Consider the following 17,820-nt stretch of genomic DNA (forward strand, 5'->3'; position numbering starts at 1 on the left):
ATGGTATGCCTGCACATCTGCATAGTTATTGCTGCATGACAAAAGCAAGCTTTGCTTTTAGGGATTTAAAAAAAATCAAGCCATGGTTGGTTGAATCCATGGATGAAAAACCCACGAATATGGAATAACAAATAGAAACATTCAAGGTGGGTACATTTTTCAGTGTCTCACTTACAGTGCTGGAAATTTGGAGACTGCAGTAAAACTTTAGTTATGGGCCAGAGGCCTATTCTTGATCTGCATGTTCTTTCTCATTGAGGACATTGGTTTCCAGGTGGATGGTGGACTTGGTCAGGGTTGGTTTAACATGTCTTTCTCTTGACACATTTCTCCCTTTTGTCCTTCATTTATGCCTCTTCAAATTCCACAGCACTGTTGGTAATAGCTGGCCTCCAGTCAGAACGCTCAAGGGCCAGGGCTTCTCAGTTCTCAGTGTCTATGCCACAGTTTTAAGGTTAGCTTTAAGCCCATCTTTAAATCTCCTTTCCTATCCACCAACATTTCATTTTCCATTCTTGAGTCGAGAGTATAGTAACCATACCCATGATAAGAATGACAACAAAGCAAGCATAGCATCCATGAGACATGGGGGAAAATTGTTCTCCTATATCTCCAAATGCCCTATAGGGTGCATGTTGAGGAAGATGTGGTGAAAATGCCCTCCATAAAAGTATTTATAATCTATGTACCATAGAATCGGTGCTCCATGCAGTCATGCCGGCACATGACCTTGGAGGTGTCTACGGACAACACCGGTTCTTTGGCTTAGAAATGGAGATGAGCACCAACCCCCAGAGTCAGACATGACTGGACTTAACATCAGGGGAAACCTTTACCTTATCATAGAATCATAAAGTTGAAAGAGACCGCAAAGGCCATCCAGTCCAACCCCCTGCCATGCAGGAACAGAAAATCAAAACACATGTAATTTCATATCTCTCTCTCCCTCCCTCCCTCTCTCTCTCTCTCTCTCTCTCTCTCTCTCTCGCTCTCGCTCTCACTCTCAAAAATTAGACTGAAGGCAAAGTGGTCTTAAGGCAGAACTTGGTTAACTTTTATTATTTTTGCATTACCAGAATCTCACAGGAAGTCTGTCCAATTTATGCTGGTTGAAAGATTCTGGGACTTGTTGTCCAAAGAAGGGGTGGAGGAGGGAGAGATGACTCCTTTAAACTTTATGATTTATCCCACATGCGGTTCTGACAGATTGCCACAAGGGAACATTGTCCTTGGCCAAATGAAGGCAATCTACTTCCAGTCAGCACTTCCGACTATCAGCACTGGTTGCATTTTTTTTCTGATAGGATGTAGGAGCTGGCATAGACCAAAAAGAATTCTTCTATTTAGCATTGTCATCTCTCCTTCTCCTCCACATGAATATTCCCTTGGAAAAAGCTACTCAGTTAGATGAAGAGATGTGATAGTATCTTGCAGTTTCCAAAAACCATCTCTGAATTTGAAGAGCATGCTGCACATGAATCCAAATAGAGAGGTAGGTGGTTTTCATGATACATCAATGGAAGTTTTAGTTCACATATCTGGCAGGGAGTGCTGCAGCCCATTAGTTCAGTCAGTCAGCTCTGCTACCAATTTCCCAGGTAGGAGGAGAGACTTGCCAACTGTAAATAAATACGACAGATGGTATAAAAACAGCAGCCGACAATTGCTGAAGAGTACAAATATTAGGCTGCAGAGAACTCTCACAAGTACAGAATATGAGAATCAGTTCTCAACACTTAGATAAGACACCTCAAAGCTGATGGTTTATTTGTATGCCAAGAAGTGCCTAACAGCCTGTGAAAAACAGGAGCTTGCTTGGCTAGTGAGAACTCCCCTTCTGTAAATGTCTGTAGCAGAGAATTACAGAAGGAGTCCAAAATAATCATCAGCAGGTGGCCTGGTCAAATCAGTTTACACTTTTGGCAGATGAGGCATGGCTACTCATCTCAAATTATCATGCTGTTCTGTAATGAATTTGGTCTGAACAGAATCCCTTCTCCAAAATCTCATAAAACAGGGGTAGTGGGAGTACAGTCCATGTCCCACATGTATCCCTCAAGGCTATGTTTAGGTCCTCCTAATGCCCAGACTTTTTCATTTTTATTTGTGCAAAAAATGACTCCATTTGACTTCTTGTTGCAAAAGAGATGAGGGGAAAATGTGTAAAATGGCCAGAGGCAATGGGAAAACATAAAAATTACAGAGAATTACAAAGAAAATCTAGAAAACTTTTAAGGTAAAATATCCACTACTATCAAGATAAATATATTTTTAAGGAGTGAGGTACAACTGGGTGTGGGGTGTGTAACCCTTCAAGGTTCCAACAAAGACCAATGGGCCTTCCAACTCCTAGCAAGTATACATTTCTAAAAACCATAGAAAACAGCATGAAACAGCTCTGGATACAGAATCTGCAACAAATGTGGAAAACAAAGTCCAGAAAACAAGGACAAGAAGCTTGTCACAAATGGGTAAAGAACAAAATGGGTTTATCTCACAATGAGACTGGATAGTTATGAAATTGCTGTCCTACATTACTAAATATGGTGAAAATTAATTTGGAGGGGATTACAATTTCCTAAATTACCAACATTATTGGCCATGTTGGCGGGCATATTCTGGGAGCTGTGGTCCAACTCAACACACAACACAAGGTCAAGATAACAAAGGAACTGATTCCCATTTATGTGAAATCCTGTGGATCAGATGGAGACGGCTGATCCAGGATTCTGCTCTAACTTTCTGCTTTAAGCTTTTCACAAAATGACTGCAAATAAAAAAGCTAGGTAAAGTAGGGACTGAGATCCTGCTGAGAGAAGATATAACATAATGGCACACCAGTGTAACATTGTGGGATTGTGGAAGTAATTGAGGGGCCAGACTAATAGGAAAAGAACTGATGGCAGAGTTGAGAACTCTTGCTAAGCCCAGGCATGCCTGCATATGATACTGTACCTACAAAACTTCCTAAAATTCCTGTCTGGGTAAACTCCAGGAATGAGTGTCCTCCTAACACAGATCAACCCAGAGTATGATCTACATTTCCTCCAGAACAATTCATTCAAAGCAAACTGGTCAGGCCCCAAATTAGGCAACCTGTTTCTGATCTGAGATGATACCCTTACTCTTTTCTTTGACTTTGTGAAATTAGGAGCTCTCCCTTGCTTTTTTGCACATTGTCTTAGGCTTGAAGCCAATGGTATAGTTTCAAGTTTCTGTACCATTGGCAGAGCTTGGGGAAGCTACCTACTTGGGTTAAACTTCTGGATCAGTCTAAAATCTCTGAAGCTGCACCGCTCTCATGTTGGCTAGGAGGTTCTGGGTACTTTTGTCCCCAAGACTATTATGTTTCTGTGTTCTGGCCTCTGGGCTTGACACCATCCACAAAGCTAATTTCTCTTAACGTCCTCTTCCATCTGTGATGCTAATGGTCTCACTGAAATTCCTTAAAGACCACTGTAATGCTGCCAATATAATAATAATAATAATAATAATAATAATAATAATAATAATAATAATAATAATCTGTCATAAACCAGTACATATGGTCCCAGTGGTAATTGTTGCACTGGATGCTGTGCCAAAAGATCTCAAATATTGACAAAATTATGATCTGTCAACTGCAAAAGGCCACCTTACTGGGATCTGCATGCATCATCTGAAAATACATCACACAGTCCTAAATGCTTTGGAAGTGTTTGACTTGTGATTTTGTGATATGAAATCCAGCATATATATCTCATTTGCTGTGTCATACTCTGTCTTTGTGTCAATCATCATCATCATCATCATCATCATCATCATCATCATCATCATCTTCTTTATTTATATCCCGCCACCATCTCCCCAAAGGGACTCGGGGCGGCTCACAAAAGCACTCCAAGGTGCAGCACACATAAAATACACAATACATAGCATATAAAATGATAACAATATAAATTCACACAACCATTTTACATAAAACGACACAGAGCTATGCCACAAAGTGAGAGGTCCCAGTTGCTATTTGTTTTGTTTAATGGGGATGCAATCTGGGAGTCTACATATGGATCAGAATATATCTCCCTTTTAGGTATCTAGACATATGGACTTCATTTGGTAAGAGGGAATGTCTCTCTAGCACAGTGATAAATACAGGAATTCGATCAGATAAATAAAGCACTGGCTACAGGTCTGATAAAGAAAACACTTGAATTGCCCCAAGCTTAAAGGGTTGTTTCCCCTGTCACTCCTAGGAATCCTCTCCTGACATTTTGAAATGATCACTGGCAAACTGATCAATATGACAGACTCAAGGTCACTGAAGAAAGTGATGCCACAGTAATTGGAAATGCAACAAGAATAATGAAAGCAAGCTGGTATGTTGGTATTAAATGCAAAGAGAAGCAATGAAATCACTCTTGGCTTTGAAAAGTGGTGAATGACAGCACAGTCAAAAATGAAAGATAACATTGTCTTTTCAAAATGTATATCTTCAAAAAAAAAAAAACCCTGAATGCTTTTGAATGATGAGATAGGAAGATGCTGTATATTTGCTACATTGCTCCCAAGGCACACAATAATCACTGCTATCCACTTTTAATCATTGACAGAGATGTCTTTGGAAGGAATTTGCAATTGTGAATGAGTGGCTCGCCGTGTAGGTGATTTGTCTCACCATACAATTTCTAGAAAAGTGGCTATTTTAGTTTGCTGCAGCAAAGAAAAAATGGAAATAATTACTTACTTACTTACTTACTTAGGCGATCCCTCATAGGCCGAGAATGATGGCCCTCCGTTTGTGGTGTCTTGGGGGTGTATCCGTAGGTGGCTATTATTGATCCGCATGTTCTCTCACAGTGAGGACATCGGTTTCCAGGTGGGAGGCAGTCCCGGTCAGGGTTGGCTTGACGCTCCTTCCTCTTGGTACGTTTCTCCCTTAAGCCCTCCATTCGTGCCTTTTCGAACTCCGCAGCACTGCTGGTCACAGCTGACCTCCAATTAGAGCTCTCAAGGACCAGGGCTTCCCAGTTCTCAGTGTCTATACCACAGTTTTTGTCAGGACCCAGGCTGCAGAGCACCAATAACCTTACACAGAGGCCAGTCTCTATCTAATATCTTTATTAAGGAAATAGATAAAATCAATAAAAACAAGTGAAGAATATAGTTCAGAAGCAGACCTTTCAGGTAAGGTCAAATATAGTCCAGAAATGTATTGTCCAATATAAGATATTAGAGTTCAAAGTTTTAATCCACTTGACCGAAACACACACTTTGCCAAGCAATAGTGTGGGGAAATAACAGAGTCTTTAAAGTCCAATGAAGCTTGACAACAAGGCTGGAAATAAACTTGATTCTCGACTAGATCCGTGACTGAAGGCAAGATGAACATGAAGCATGAAACTGAGTCCGTGGTAAATCCGTGAGACAAGGCAAGACTTGAAGCTTGATCCAGGAAGCAAGGAACTAGGATTACGAAGTCCACACACGATCTCTCTCCTCAAGCTGATCAATTGACTCCACAAAGTATCCCTTGCGTCAAGCACCTATATTGGGTCTCGTTTTCCCGCCAACAGAACTCTTTCCCTAGAGAACGAGAAGCGAAACCCAACTCTGTCCAGATGCATGACTCCTTAGAATTTCCCAAGGGAAGCAGACCTAATCAGCCATTTGTTTGGCAGCGATTCTCAGGCTTCTGCGATTAGCCTCCCTGGCTCCCCTATCTTTAGCATAATTTTCCCTCCTGGAAAACGGGGGGAGTTCTGCCCAAGGCCTGTTTGGCTGAATTCTTGAGGGCAAACGTCAACATCCTGCAGGTGAAGAGGCTCCGGCTCTGGCTGAACCGGCGAAAATCCCATGTTTTCCTCTTCGTCTGCCACAATAGTACTAGGAACAGGACTACAAGGCCCATGAGTCATCACAGTTTTTAAGGTTGGCTTTAAGCCCATCTTTAAATCTCTTTTCCTGCCCACCAACATTCCGTTTCCTGTTCTTGAGTTTGGAGTAGAGTAACTGCTTTGGGAGATGGTGATCAGGCATTTGGACAACGTGGCCAGTCCAGTGGAGTTGATGGCGTAGGAGCATCGCTTCAATGCTGGTGGTCTTTGCTTCTTCCAGCATACTGGCATTTGTCCGCCTGTCTTTCCAAGAGATTTGCAGGATTTTTCTGAGGCAGTGCTGATGGAAACGCTCCAGGAGTTGAATGAGACATCTGTAGACCATCCATGTTTCACAGGTGTAGAGCAAGGTTGGGAGGACAATGGCTTTATAAACGAGCACCTTGGTATCTCTACAGATGTCCCGATCATCAAACACTCTCTGCTTCATTCGGAGAAATGCTGCACTTGCAGAGCTCAGACGGTGTTGTATTTCAGTGTTAATGCTGACTTTTGTGGAGAGGTAGCGGAAATGGTCAATGTTTAATTGCATTCTGATATGTTGTTTTTATATTTTGTCTATTGTATTGTCTTGGGCATGGCCCCATGTGAGCCGCCCCGAGTCCCCGTTGGGGAGATGGTGGCGGGGTATAAATAAAGTTTTATTATATTATTATTATTTTCTGATGTTTTCTAATGTTACACCATTAAGCTGTATTCCTAGCATTGAAGAGGTATTAGCTGGTGCCTGCTGGAAGAGCACTTTGGTTTTCTCGATGTTCAATGAGAGGCTGAGCTTCTCGTATGCTTCTGCAAAGGTGTTTAGAGTGGCTTGTAGGTCTTCTTCTGAATGTGCACAGACTACGTTGTCATCAACATATTGCAGTTCTATAATAGATGTTGTGGTGACCTTGGTTTTGGCTTTCGGTCTGCTGAGGTTAAATAGCTTGCCATCTGTCTGACAGATTATTTCCAGGTGGGTGGGAAGCTTCCCATCAACAAGGTGAAGTATCATAGCAATGAAGATGGAAAATAAGGTAGGGGCAATGACACGTCCCTCCTTGACACCAGATTCCACCTTAAATTGGTCACTTTGGGAGCCGTTGCTGTCCAAAACTGTTGCCATCATGTTATCATGGAGGAGCTGAAGGATGTTCACAAACTTGTCAGGGCACTCGATTTTTTGGAGGATGGTCCAGAGAGCGCTGCGATTCACTGTGTTGAATACCTTTGCAAGGTCTATGAATGCCATGTACAGAGGTTGATTTTGTTCCCTGCATTTTTCTTGGAGCTGTCATGCAGTGAAGATCATGTCCACTGTTCCTCTGGAGGGGCGGAAGCCATTCTGGGATTCTGGGAGGGTGTCTTCTGAGACAGGGAGAAGGCGGTTTGCAAGGATTCTTGCGAGGATTTTCCCGGCGGAGGTTAGAAGGGAGATACCACGATAGTTCCCGCAGTCTGTTCTATCCCCTTTCTTGAAAAGGGTGATGATGGTGGCATCCTTGAAGTCTGCTGGGATTTTTTCAGTCACCCACACCTTTTCAATGAGCTGGTGGAGTAGTTGTATCAGCTCAGGTCCGCCCACTTTGAAGATTTCAGCAGACATCCCATCAGGTCCGCTTTTGTTATCAATTAACTCTTTGGATCTCTTTGTCATTATCGTTAAACCAGTCTTGATGTTTCTTAGTTTGATATCCAATGGTTTCTTCACAGGCTGTGATGATGGAGGTCTTCAGTTTGTTCCACGGTTCCTCAACATTTTTGGGGTGTTCTGTGGGTAGATGATTCTTGAGTACTGTTTGGAGAAGGGCTCGTTTGGAGGGCTCCTGAAGGGCTTGGGTGTTCATTTTGTGCCTTATTTTTCTTCCTTGGAGTCTGCGTTTGGGGGCGATCTTGATAGCCATCATGGATCGGATTAACCTGTGGTCTGTCCAGCAGTCATCAGCATCTGTCATGGCTTTTGTGAGAAGCACATTGCGGCGATCTCTGGCACGTGTATTTACATAGTACAAGAATTGCCAGTGCTTTGACAGGGGGTGCTTCCATGATGTCTTGAGCTTGTTTTTCTGGTGGAAGAGCATGTTGATGATGACAAGGTTGTGTTCTCCGCATTTGGTGAGAAGCAAGATGCCATTCGAGTTGCTGTTTCCAACCCCGTCTTTTCCTATGATCCCTGGCCACAGGTCAGAGTCCTGTCCAACTCTTGCATTAAAGTCCCCCAGGACGATGATTTTGTCCTCCTTAGGTATCTCCGATAGGATGGTGTCCAGTTGACAATAAAAATTTTCCTTGATGTCTTCGTCAGCATCTAGTGTTGGTGTATAGGCACTTATGATGGTTGCCTGTTGGTTTTTGTTAAGGTTAATTTGGAGGGTTGAGAGTCGTTCATTAATGCCAATGGGTGCTTCAGTCAGGTGCTTCAGCAGGTCATTTCTGATAGCAAAGCCAACTCCGTGTATTCTTCGCTCTTCTTCAGGCAGTCCCTTCCAGAAGAAGGTGTAGCCTCCCTTTTCTTCCTTCAGCTGTCCCTCTCCTGCTCTCCGGGTCTCCTGAAGGGCTGCTATGTCGATGTTAAAGCGTCCCAGCTCCCTTGCAATGATAGCAGTTCTACGTTCGAGGCATTCACTGTCAGTGTTATCCAACAGTGTCCGTACGTTCCATGTTCCAAAGTTCATTTTTCTTTTTTGGCCACAGGGTGGTGACCCCTCTGGACGCGGCAGTCCAGTCAGGGATAAGAGAGGCAGACTATGTTTAGGGCACCTTTTCTAGCCTCTTCCCCGTGTGGGGTAAGCAGAGCAGATCCTAAAAAGAGCTGCTCAGTCATGGATACAGCTGCCGGACTACTCAACTGCCTCGGACCTTGAGATAGAACAACTGAGTCCATATTCACCACCCATGTGCCAGTCTGTGACTAGGGGCTTCCAGATTTCACAGTCCTACCCCCTCACCACTCGCTGATCGCCATGGGACTTTTGTTGGTTTGTTTTTATTTTTCTTGGAAGATGCCTGTGTGTGATTTTTTTTAATGTGTGGAGGTTGGTGCACAGCCGGTCAACACACAGTCTTCACAGAGTGAGGTCCCAGCAGTCGTGTGGTTAACACAACGAGAGTGGCTTCTCAGTCTGTTGCAGCCTTCTTCCGCCTTCACAGCCATTGTAACATGTACCAACGCCTGCTCCGCCGTTGAGGTCTTCGGGTCTTCGGATTGTTCTTGGTCTGGATCCTCCCCTGTGGCTCCTCCTGGGAGTGCATGACTCCAGCGGTTGTGCCCGCAGGTTCATTGGAACACACAAGCCCCCTCACACCATGACAAGGTGACAATCCATTGAGGGGGGAAAGAATATTGTAGCAACTTGAAGATGATACAAGCTTCTGTAAACCTCACTTTCCCAGCCATAAGGAATGCAGAACTTGGAAGAGTTACTTTGGGGGGGGGGGGGGGGCAGCAGCTGTAAAGTTAATTTATATACCAGTTATATATCAGTTACGGTTCCCCCTTCATATGCTTTTAAAACATACAAAATTAAAATTATACATTTGCAAATATTCCAAAATAGAAAAATTGGGAAGGGGATCTAAAATATGGAGTACTTTTGTTCCAGGTGTTTTGAATAAGGGATAGGTAAAGGGTAAAGGTTTTCCACTGACATTAAGTCTAGTTGTGTCCAACTCTGGGGGTTGCTGCTCATCTCTATTTCTAAGCCAAAGAGCTGCCATTGTCCGTAGATGCCTCCAATGTCATGTGGCTGGCATGACTGCATGGAGTACCGTTACCTTCCCGTCGGAGCAGTACCTATTGATCTACTCACATCTGCATGTTTTCAAACTGTTATGTTGGCAAAAGCTGAGGCTTACAGGAGGAGCTTGCCCTGCTCCCCGGATTCGAACTGCCAATCTTTTGGTCAGCAAGTTCAGCAGCTGAGCTGCTTAACCCACTGCGCAATCAGGGGCTCCTGTAACTCATATGTCCTTTAATAAGCTAATGCATAGCCATTATGTCTAATAATCATTCACAGATCTGGACTTAGTCATGGAGAATAAAGTGAAACTTAAAGGGGGAAAGGAACGTGAGCTGATTGAACAAAGGCACCCCTTTTCACCCTTCAACATTAAAGATTCAGTTTTGGTTTTCCTTATAAAGTATTTGTGAATACTTATAAAATAATCATGAACTACCCTCCCAGGACTCATTAAAGCAGTATGGATTTTACTTTTAACTGTAGAAAAGAAATAATAGGTCATCCCTCCCTCCTTAGCTGTGACATTTACCAGAGCCAAAGCTGAGTTTTAAACCTAGCATTTTGTGCATGCCTTTCTTTTCCTTTAAAAAAAGAATCATCCATGGATATGACTGCTTCTGCCTAATAGCCAAAGCATCGCCAAAGACATGTGCAAAGGATTGGCTGAAAGAACTATCCCCTCTCCACTCAGCAACAAGTGCATTACTACACGTGCCTCCCAAGGATGTATTATTTGGCTTCCTACGTATAACACAAATCCAGAATTGTGTTGTCTTTCCGATAAAAAGTAAGTGCGTTTTAAAAGCTTGTACTTCTGACCCATTACATTAGTCAAGCCTTAATCGGCCTTCCACTTCTCCTCCTACTAGTCCTATTCACTGATAGCCTTGAACACCACAAACAGCCATCCTCCTTTCAACTTTTAAAATGTTTCCATTATCATTTTGTTGTGTTTTTAGCACTATGAGAACCAGTGCAGTGTGATGGTTGGAGTACTGAACTAGGTCCTTTATGCAAAACCAGAGGTGGTCATAGAAACTCTGGCCTTGAGCAAATCACATTTTTCTGCCTCTTAACAAATCTTGCCAAGAAAATCCTACAATAAGATCCCCATATAAGTTGGAGTCAATGTGAAAGCACATAAAACATAGACCATGACAATATCTAAAAGTAGGGTAATTGTAAAGATTTCCCCCTGACATTAAGTCTAGTCATGTCCAACTCTGTGGCTCATCTCCATTTCCAAGCCAAAGTGCCAGCGTTGTCCGTAGACACCTCCAAGATCATGTGGCCAGCATGACTGCATGGAGTGCCGTTACCTTCCCGCCAGAGTGGTACCTATTGATCTACTCACATTCACATGTTTTTGAACAGCTAGGTTGGCAGAAGCTGGGGCTAACAGCGGGAGCTCGCCTCGCTCCCTGGATTCGAACCACCAACCTTTTGGTCAGCAAGTTCGGCAGCTCAGCGGTTTAACTTGCTGCACCACCAGGAACTCCCTTATCTAAAAATATGAGGAGCACAATTTCAAGACTCACAGGCCATAAAATCTGTCTTTACATGCATCCTTATGATGCAAGCATAAGTAGTTTACATTGTAGAACTATAAACTTACAAAGACTTCAGGTGCATCTACACTATAGAATTGATGCAGTTTGACACCACTTTAACTGCCATGTCTCCATGCTGCAGAATCATGTGAGTTGTAGTTTGGTAAGGCACCAGCACCTTTTTGCAGAGAAGGATAAATACTTTGAGATATATATATATATATATATATATATATATATATATATATATATATATATATATCTCCCCATATCCCATAGCATTGAGCCATGGCAGTTAAAGTGTCATCAAACTACATTAATTCTATAGTATAGATGTGCCCCTTAATAGCAGATGTGTGAAGGAAAGTGGGGAGATTTTTAACTATAGGTTCATTACAGCTGAAGATGCTTGACCCAAATTTTAAGGGGCACCTACTCATTACTTCAAATGCATACATGCAGATAGCCTTTCCTTTTTTGCTTTGAAAAAGCAGAATTAGGTCAGCAGCAGATGCCAACCAAGTCGATCACATGCGGGCAGGGAGTTCAGGGCTTAAATATTTTCTCATATTAGGTTTTGTTTTAATTTGGGTACTAAAGAAGTTCTTCCCAAGTGAAAAGGAGACAGGGAATTCAATTTAGCTGCGTGATATTGATTAAACATCATGTGATGAAGCTATGAGTCACAGTGGATCTCAATGAGAAACAAAGCAAAACATTTAGTTTCTCCACCACCTTGTTAGAGCAGATCTGAAAAAGTCAAGGATATAATTGACCACATCTGTTTCTTTCTTACTCCAATAATACTGAATCTAAGATATAATGTATTATTCCCTTTAGTAAAGTACCAGTTTTCTTAGTGTCAAGCAGTAAGCACGGTTCTCTTTTATGAATCAATGAAATGACCCTGTGAATAGATTAGACTGAGAAAGATTTGTTGGCCCAAAATAATTTGGTAACATTCATAGTCAAGCAGGGATATGAAGTTGAATTCTGTTGTCTAAATCAGTCTTTCATATCAGATTATTGAATCTGTGGCACTCCTGATGTTGGACCACAACTCTCAACATCTTTTATCATTGGTCGTGCTGTCTGGGACTGAAGGGAGCTTGAATCCAACAACGCTTGAAGACTGTGGGTTTCCCAACCCTGTTCTGGGCATTACACCCCACTGGCTTGGCTCTTTCACTGAAGTCAACATACATAGCATGCTTACCATTGCCTGGAACATGTCTGCCTGCCTGCCTGCCCTGCTCTTCCCCTTCTCTTCTCTCCTTCCAATATGGGACCCAAAGCAGCTTGCATTATAACTTAGAAGCAAAGCATAACTAAAGCAGCATACAATAAAAAGGGTTTTAAAAAACCTCTCCTTGACTGTCACAAAATGGAATCAGTCTCAAATATTTCAGCACAAATAGTTTCTATCAGCAGGTACCAGGCAATGCCTTGCTGGTTTGGTTTCAAGCCACACTTCCAGAAAATGACCATCCACACTGAAAATGGTTCTTACTGTGCCAAGGATGACATCAGGAGCATTGGCATCAAAGGCAATTGGTTTCCAGTGCCTGAACATAGATGACCAGATGGTGGCATAATTTATGCCACTTCCAGCCAGAAACTATTGAAGCCACCCCAATGGCTCATTGACAAGACTCTCAGTGGGGATAGCTGTCTCAGCCCTGCGACTGAATGACATCTCCAGTTTTCATCCACCCAAAGAAAAGCTTCAGCTGGTCCTGGAGCCATTCCCTGAACTTCAGAGTCATTGTGGGCTGTATTCCCACTCCATGCTGCTAAAATGCACTCACAGAAGGAACCAGACATGCACTTCCAATCTCATAAAGAAAGGTGGTTCAATGGGTTAAATCCTTGTGCTGGCTGAACTGCTGATCTGAAGGTTGGGTTGCTGACCTGAAGGCTGTCAGTTCAAATCTATGGGCTGGGGTGAGCTCCCATCTGCCAGCTTTAGCTTGCGGGGACATGAGAGAAGCCTCCCAGCAGGATGGTAACACATCCGGGCGTCCACTGGACAACGTCTCTGTAGACAGCCCGTTCTCTCACACTAGAGACGACTTGCCTTAAGTCGCTTCTGACACAATAAAAAAAAAGTTTGTTTGCTTGTTTGATTATACATATCTTTCCTTTCATTATATTTCATTCAACACAAGGTGTACAACGCTGCATATCTTGTTTTAAAGGAGAAATGTATTTCCCAGGAAGCTTCCAAGAGCATGATTATCCTGGTTTTAAGGGAGTTTTTTAATGTTCAGATGGGAAGAACTATATGGGCTTCCAGGCTAATGGGCCGCAGAGGAATGTGTGTGGCAGAGCCACTCCTTGATCCAAACCAGGGCTTCTTAAACTTTACACTCATGACTCCCTTTCTGCCCGATAATTTTTTGTGAACACAGGTATAGGGATATAAACTAGGTATAAAAATCAAACATTTACTGATAACAAACCAGTATTTACAAGGCTTGCTAAATAGATTGATTTTCCAATTTGTGGAGTACAGCTTAAGCATCTTCTGCAGAGTCCACTGTAAACATGGAATGTTGTTTCTAGCAGATTGTGTAAATGGGTGGCATTCAGAAAACCTATAATGTTGCCAAATGTTTGTGACCTCAACATTAACCCCATTTGGGGCCAGGATCAATGGTTTAAGAAGTAGTGATCTAAACCATATATGTTATAAAATCCTGATCTAATTATAAATGGTCCAGGTTTCTGTTTAGTGCTTGGGAATGCCTCGGTCCATGGAAGGGAAAGGACTGGAGAAGAATAAAGCCTACATGATTGAAACTTTTGGTAAATCTGCATTATTGCTTCAGGAAACCCCAGGCTTCTAAACACAACAGCCATGTGCCAGAGGACTCTTGAGACAGACTTAGCTTGTATCCTTGTTCTGACAACTTGGAGACACTGGATTTGGTATTTCCTCTGATCTAGATGTGAACCCTCTTCCCCTTTGTGGCAACAGCAATCCTCACCTCCCTGCAGCTGCTATTTAACAAAACAGAATAACAAATTCTAGACATGACAGAAGGCTTTCTACAAGAATAAACAGAGGGCAACCCATGGCTTTGACGAGTCTCTGCCTGGTGCCTTGCCAATGTAGCTCTGCTTCCTTGGATCTTGATACGTCAATATTTAGAATGGAGTGTGCAGTCATGAAGTAAAAATAGCAAACAGTCTGCACAAAAGGAACTGTCTTCAGTAAGTGTATCATATAAACAGTAAATCTTGCAGTGTGCTTACAGCCAGCTAACAGAAGCTTATGCAAATATTCCAGCTGGCAAATTGAAAACCTGTCATGAGTGTCTAATGAAGAAGGAAAAAACAGAGAAGAATTAATTTGTTAAGAATAATTTCATCAAGCAGCAAATGCCAAAGTTTGTCAAATTGTATTCTGAATTTGATTATTTCCTGGAGAAAAGTGCCAGTTTGTAACGGGGGATGGTTTTCAAACATCCTAAGTAAAGATATGAACTACATGCCAATTATTCTTAGGAAGCTCAGAGCAAGCAAAGTTGGCCATACATTACCTTGTGGTGAGTAACCTAAAATGTTTCTTGTATTGTATTGCTATTTATATTCTTTGAAGAAGGGCCTACAATGGTCTATTGTTGTTCAGATTTCAGCCATCATAGGACTGCCATTTTCCAGGAGAGCCCAGGAGAGTCTTCCTCCCTCCGGGTATTATCTCCAAAGTTGTAGCTATGGGGAGGGGCAATATGAGAGCCTTGCTTCTGCAGGTAAGAATTCTGCACTCATGCACACCCATGAAAGACCCACCTAGACTCTTATATCTGTTGTGTTCACATTCCCTACTGTGCCTCCCCTTTTTCTTGGGATGCCTAAACTCTACAGCAGGGGTCCCCAAACTAAGGCCCGGGGGCCGGATGCGGCCCTCCAACATCATTTACCTGGCCCCCGCCCTCAGTTTTATAATGTAATATTTTTACATCAGTTTTAATAATATAATATATTGTATATACATATAATATTGATAATAATCTTATGTTATACAATATAATACTAATAGCAATACCATATAATAATATTAATTATATGTTATATATTACATATTATATAATAGTATAGTGGTATTGTTGTGACTGCGCCTTCGGGGATTATGGTTGATGGTGATGGGATCCGAAGAGGAAGAAAAAACCCTCGTGATGAGGGTTCACTGGAGGAGTTGCGCAGGAAGTGACTTAGAGAGCTATATGGGGGATCTTCTGAGGAAGATTCAGATGGGGAGTTTGGGGAAATGGATGCTGAGGAACAGGTGGTGGCTGGGAAAGTGGGCACTGAATGGGCACAGCCACCAGAGATGTCTGGGGATTTGGGGCCTATGGATACTACTGAACCTGGGGTTTCTGCAGGAGCTGATCCCACTTAGGATGCTTGGAGAAGGGAGGATGGTTCTTTAAGTGTTCATTGGGCTAAGTGTGGGCAGGATGATTGGGACTCCGATGAATTGCTAGGTACTCCGGATCCACGAGCTCTATCTGTGTGGAGTTCGGACTCTGAGTAGATTTGGGACACCTGGTGTTTGGGTGTGAGTGTTTGGTCACCCAGGAGGAAGGGGAATAAAATGGGAATGTTTGGCCAATGCACTTTGCGTGTGGCAAGGTGTTGCTGAGGCGCCATTGGGATCTCTGTGTTTCTGTGAAGACTGGACTTGGACTGTGATTCGGATGTAAGTTATCTGGGACTGCTTTACAGCAGAGGGATAGAACTGTGTGGGTTTCCCTGGACTGCATTCTGATTACTATTTCTAGCTGCTGATACCATCTGGCTTGGCTCTCGCTGTGTCTTATCGTGGACCTGGTTTGGATGACTGCACCCTCTTCAGACTTTGGATTGAATTTGACCTGGCTTCTGTCTACGCTCCCTGACTGATGACTACTCCCGGCTTCTGACTTCTGGAATTTGCTGCTGCCTCTCGACCTGACCTTGGATTCTCCTGACGACGGCTATTCATCATCCCTTTGAAGCTTCGGCTTTATCTGCACCGTGGAAGCAGTTTACTGCTCTTCTAGTTTGTTTGTTTTTAAGCCAGTTTGCTGTTTTTCTTTTGGGAACTGTCCCTTTAACACCGCAGAGCCGGCTGTCTGTTTTCAGAAACGGTTTGAAAATAAAATAAGCTTTTGCACTTTCTGTTATACTCTGCAGCTTTTGGAAGGTTGCAAGCCTTCGTTTATTTTGCATGTTATCTTGCAGTCAACTCTATTTGTTTCTCCAAAGCTGAATTGAAGCGTACTTAGTTTTTATTGAATGCCAGCATGGGAAAATAGCATGGCTTGTTTTTGTGTTATTTTTTACTTATCTTCAGAATAAACTCTGTTTTGTTTGTTAACTGGCGTCTGACTCTTGACAGGTATAGTTCAATATAGTAATATATAATGCTAATGTGTTATGCTAATAATATAATATATTGTATGTACATACAGCTGCTCTGAGTCCCCTTCGGGGTAAGAAGGGTGGGATATAAATGTAGTAAATAAACACAGTAAATAAATAATTAATTTTAGACTTAGGCTCGGTCAAAATCTGACATGACTTGAAGGCACACAACAACAACAACAACAATCCTAATTAACTTGACTATCGCATTGGCCATTAGTAGGCCCACACTTTCCATTGAAATCCTAATAGGTTTATGTTGGTTAAAATTGTTTTCATTTTTAAATATTGTATTGTTCTTTCGTTGTTGTTGTTGTTGCACTACAAATAAGACATGTGCAGTATGCATAGGAATTTGTTTGTATTTTTTTTCAAATGATAATTCGGCCCCTCAACAGTCTGAAGGATTGTGGACCGGCCCTCTGCTTAAAAAGTTTGGGGACCCCTGCTCTACAGTGATACCTTGAGCCAAGAGTTTAATTCATTCCATGACAGAGCTCTGAACTCAAATCACTCTCATCTCAAAGTGAATTTTCCCTTTGAAATGCATTGATATGGCACGTATTAATCCATTCTGGGGGCCTAAAACTTTTTTGTTATGTGTTTTAAATTTAAAAAATATTTTATAAATAAGAAATTATGTATAAATGTACATTCACATGGAACAATAACCAAAGAAAAATCAACTTTAAAATGGTAGAAGCACTGTACTCATTCCAGCTTCCCTCCCTCTCTTTCTCTCTCCCTCTACATGAAGCCAAACATACCAGGAATAGAAACCACAGAAAATCAATTAATCCAAAGTTCCTCAAAGTGCACAATAGCAAAAGCGAATAGCAATCTCCCAAAGCAGACAAGAGCACGAGGCACGGAGAGTGAACCACACTCTCTCCTCTTACTATATTAAGATATTTTTTATTTAGAAGCCCCTTTATAGCCTTGGGATTTCCATAACTTGAAGGCATACAACTACAACAAATCAGTTCACTGTCTGTATTCCCCATATTGGGCCTTTTCAAATGTTTTGGGATACAGCTGCATCATCCCTTACTGTTGGCCACACAAGCTGGAAATAATCATTCAACACAACTGGGTGGAAAGATGTTGGAAGGCAAGGAGTAGTAGTCATAAAGTAACTTTCTCCAGACTCTACAGAAAATATAGGAACAGATGGAATTCATTTTGATCAAACCAGATAATCCATATTGTTGTTTCTGCTCGTTGTATCTTAGTCCAGATAAGCCTAGGCTAGCCTTCACTGAC

General features: G+C 42.3%; 1 long non-coding RNA gene across 1 annotated transcript; it reads left to right on the top strand.

Annotated features, from left to right (window-relative positions):
• Positions 1-14,240: 14,240 nt before the first annotated feature.
• On the top strand, positions 14,241-16,679 carry LOC103278418 (uncharacterized). The gene is made up of 3 exons (XR_506038.3): positions 14,241-14,696; positions 14,780-14,900; positions 15,933-16,679. It is a non-coding gene; the product is annotated as an uncharacterized LOC103278418 (long non-coding RNA).
• The last annotated feature ends 1,141 nt before the right edge of the window (positions 16,680-17,820 follow it).

Source organism: Anolis carolinensis, chromosome 3 (genome assembly GCF_035594765.1).
Source record: "Anolis carolinensis isolate JA03-04 chromosome 3, rAnoCar3.1.pri, whole genome shotgun sequence".
In the NCBI taxonomy this organism is placed as follows: Eukaryota; Metazoa; Chordata; class Lepidosauria; order Squamata; family Dactyloidae; genus Anolis; species Anolis carolinensis.